Source organism: Gossypium hirsutum, chromosome D03, assembly GCF_007990345.1.
Source record: "Gossypium hirsutum isolate 1008001.06 chromosome D03, Gossypium_hirsutum_v2.1, whole genome shotgun sequence".
NCBI lineage: Eukaryota > Viridiplantae > Streptophyta > Magnoliopsida > Malvales > Malvaceae > Gossypium > Gossypium hirsutum.
The window spans coordinates 18,173,327-18,178,013 of record NC_053439.1 but is presented as its reverse complement, the minus strand read 5'-3'; positions in this window follow the sequence as shown (position 1 = coordinate 18,178,013).

Here is a 4,687-nt window from a genome sequence, read left to right as displayed (position 1 = left end):
GAGGGAACAATCATATGTTCGAATCACAAGGAGGAATGATGGAGGTACAGAGGTTATGATTGGTATATTAACTCTACAAAATGGTATAAAGATACATGAATATTGGTTCTTTGGAACTAGGATTAGAAGCTAGCACAAGGAAGGGAGTATACAGATAAAAGGAGTGTATGGTGTTCGACAATATGTGAAAATTGCATGAAGTGTAAAAAAGTACGAGAAGCATTCATAAATGGGTAGTCCGTAATCTTGTGTACAAATAGAGCAATAATGATTTGAGTCCGTCATATGCAGGTTTTCATTTGCAGATAATGTCCACTAATTGGTTGTGTTTGCTCGTGTAGGAAATTATACCCAACGATAGTGGCATGTATTTTAGACTGATTATTTTTAGAACTCACTAAGTTCTTATGAACTTAGTTTCTTTTCTTATTATTTTAAGGCTTTTAGGTTGGACATATTCGTAGCAGCGATTCAGCCAGATTTACGGCCTATTTGTGAGCCATCTTTTGTCTTGAGTGTAACATGAAATTGTTGGGGAATAGGATATATGTTAGTCTCCGCAGTTTGATTTTAAAAACTCGTATTTTTAAACATTGATTTGTATTTTGTGAATTCTCATGAGTAGTTTTGTTAGGATGCACGCCAAACTATTTTAAATGATATCAGTCGAATACAAATGAACTTTGAACTTTTGCTTGAGTGTTAACTGGTTTGCAATTGTATTCGAACTTGTAATTTTTATAAGGCTTCCGCCAAATGTTGCTTCTTCATAGCCCATTTATAAGTGGCGTAATATTGTTCGGTATTTTGGGTCATCAACCCGATTCGTGAGCTATCCTCCAAACTGAAGTGATTGGATTTGAAATGGTTTCATTAGCTAGTGGTGTTCCATACCCGGATCCAACAATCGAATTGGGTGTGGGGTGCTACAAATGGTCTCAAAAAATGCAATTTCTGACATAGCCCATTTTTTAGTGGTGTAAAAAATAGTGGTTTTGAGGCCACAAATCATACAAGTGAGCCCGTAAATATTATTACTTAATATTTACAAGTCAATTATAGTATTAAAATAAATTTTGAATTGGCAAATTATGTTATTTCAATGAATAATTAAGTTCAAGAGGTAAAACCCTAAGGTCAAGTGGTTTTAGAAAATGAGGTATCGGGACTCCATAAACTGAGCAGTAAATATTTTAATAAATATGTACGGAGTATTATTAAGGTTGTATTAAAGTTTCATTAAGAAATTTTAATGTTTAGATAGTTAATTAATTAAAAATGACTAAATTGTAAAGTATCTAAATCTTGATTACTATTAGATTTGACTGATTAAATGGCCTAATTAGTAATATGGGAGGACCAATAAGGAAATTAGTCCTTATTTTAGATAGTGGGCGGTAATGGAGCTAATTTTAAAGAAAAAAATTGAAAGAAATTAGTATTAATGGCAAAATTGTAAATAAAAAGAAATTAATTAATCAAATTTGATGAAACAAGTTTTCTTCTTCATTTTCTTTTCTTCATAACTGAAACCACCATGGAAACATAGCTTGGGAAGTTCGGCCAATATTTTCTCTTGCATGTAAGTTCATTTTGAGTCTGTTTCTTGTAATTTTTATGTTTTTGAGATCGCTGCAACTAGGTCCAGCTAGCCCGTACCTTCATTTTTGAATCTGTTAAAATTTTAGAAGTTTTCATTGATGAATTTTGAATGTTTTTTATGAATACCATGTATTTGAAGCTTTGATTGTGTTGTTTGATGATTTTTTAAAGTGATTTTTGTTAAATTTTGATTTTAGGATTAAATTGAGAAAATGTTAAAATTTTAGGGTTTAATAGTGAATTTAATTTTCATTGGGGACTGTATAAGGGCCTAGTATATTCAGCTAAAACTTTGATTTGAGAAAAATGGTTAATTTGATGATTTTCGGGTTAAAGGACTAAATTGTAAAAGTTGTAAAAGTTTGGGATAATTGTGTAAATTTTAAAAATAAAAGGGTATTAATTTTAAAATAAATTGGAATGTAAAATGTAAGCTGCTAATTGAGAAATTTTATATTTTAGATCAAGATCAAGTAAATACTCGTGAAAAAGGAAAAATTACGGAATAATCCCTAAACTTCTGCAACTACTACAATTCAGTCCAGGTAAGTTCGTACAGTTTACAAATTTAAATTCTATATGAATTATTGAATAGTATAACATGGTATAATAGATATATTCGATTATTTTTTATGAAAGGTTATTTGTGAAATGTTATTAAATTTGATGTTTGGATCAGTTTGAACGCGAGATAGAGTACAATCGAGATATGGTGTGTTATGAGGGATTGGAGAGGAGATGGTTATGGTTATGGAGTTATGTATATATATTTCCCGAGTAAACTAAGGTTCAGCATTTGTTGCGAACTCTCATATTATACTCTTTACTTTGGTGTGTTTCGGTTGGACTAGCTCTTATGAGCACTAGTGTGTTTCAGAGGGATTAGCTCTTATAAGCATTGGTGTGTTTCGAAGGGATTAGATCTTACGAGCATTGGTGTGTTCGGTTGAATTGGCTCTTATGAGCATCTGGTGTGTTTTGGTTGGATTGTCGATGTACTCCTATCCGTAAGACGTTCATCGAATTGAAAATCTCGATAAGGTGTCTTGCTTCATGATTTTGATGGATTTGTTATATATTTGAGTTTTGAACTAAATGTTACAATTCACCGGTTGAGATTGTGGATGACAGGAACACATATGGTTGATTTTTACTTTTATACTTTGTATTATGTAAATGAAATGAGTAAGAAAAGGAATGGAATGGCAAGTGACTTAACAGAAAGGTTTATAATTATAAGAAAAGGTTTATGCTTATGTATTGTATTCTATGAAAGCTATTTATTTTATAATTGAGTTTATATGATTGTCAATGAATCTACTAACATGTGAGTTTGATGATGATTGAATAGGCTTATATTAAACTCATGGTATTGGAAACAGTAAGTAAGTAAATGGAATGAAACATGATCGTATGGTAACAATGATGAATTAAATGTTATGTTTATATATATATGGTTGATTTCATATGTATCATGAACAAGTATGCTAACTTGAGAGTTTAATGGTGTTATATAGGCTTTATTAATCCTATAGCATTGGTAAAGGATTATATAATTTTGTAAAGCTCATTATTGAAATGGAATATTATGTTTAAATTTTATACGAGCTTATTAAGCATTCATTATTTACGTAATTATTTTCCTTTACTTTATAGATTATAGGAAGCTCAATCGGTTAGAAGTTTGTCGGAGATCTATCACACTATCCATTGGACAATTCAGCAGTTGTTGAGTATTTTGGATAATTTTTATAATGGCATGTATAGGACAATTTGTAATGGTACTATAGTGCGTGTGTTAATGATGTTTTGGTATGTGTAAGCTTTGGAAAGCCATATTGGTTTGGTACACCTTGATACCTTATCAGGTTATGTGATGTTGTTTACTTTAAGGTGCTTGTTGATATGTTTCACTTGGCATGTTGATGATAGTTTGAAAATGGTTACTTGTGACATGTTTTAGTTCACATTTGAACTAGGCTATTAAGTTTGAAAATGGTTTGAAAGTGATTTGGTATGTATACGTTATGTAAGTTAACTATGTTGGTACTTTTAATGCTTTGCTAGTTTGTGTCGTTATGACTATATCATGTTGCATGTTTTGAATAATTCAAATGGCATGTTTTGTGATAGAAATGTTAATGGTCATAATTGTAGCATGTTTGATTAGAATTTAAATTATGTTTGATGATGGAAATGTGAATAAATATGCATGTGTAGTTAAGCTTTGATATTGATTGTGAGTTGCCTTGAAATGGCATATTGGTTGTTTATTTTGAGGCTATTGAAATTGTTATTATATACATGTTTAGGTAAGGTTTTATGTCTTGATTATTTGCACAAAATTCCTTTAGTTGTATGCATGGTTTGGTGTTGGAAATAGCTTGTCCACACGGCCTGAGACACAGGCGTGTGACACACGGTCTGGCGACACTGCCATATGTCCCTTGTAGGTTTTATTGCATGCAAGTCAGGCAGTTACACGCCCTATCACACGACTTAGCACACGAGCGTGTGAGGCTATTTCGAATGTTACACGGCCTGAGACATGGGCATGTGTCTCAGCTGTGTGAGGCACATAGCCGTGTGACCCCTGTTTTGTAAAATTTGTAACTTTTTCCTAAACTTTCCAAATTGTTTCCAATTTAGTCCCGAATCGTTTTTATGGTGATTTTAGGGCCTCGAGGGCTCGATTAAGGGATGATATGCACATGAATGATTGTTTTATAATGTGTTTGTGATAATGTATGAAATGTGTGTTTAAATGTTTTGTTTGTAGGGTAATGCTCCATAACCCTATTTCGGTGACAGATTCGGGTTAAGGGTGTTACAATTTCAGAACCTCATATTCATAAACTGAGCCCATAAATATTAAATAGAGATATTTATGGAGTTAATATATAGATATATTGGAATTTGGTTAAGTAATTTAGTCGAAAATGTGGTTAATTATGGCTCAGAGACTAAATTGTAAAATCTTTATCGTTATAGAGTTTTAATTAAAAAATGGCTTGGAGACTTAGGTAGCAATTATCCAAAGGAAAAAAATAGCCAATAAACCAATTTTAAATTGTGGAAAGTGGAT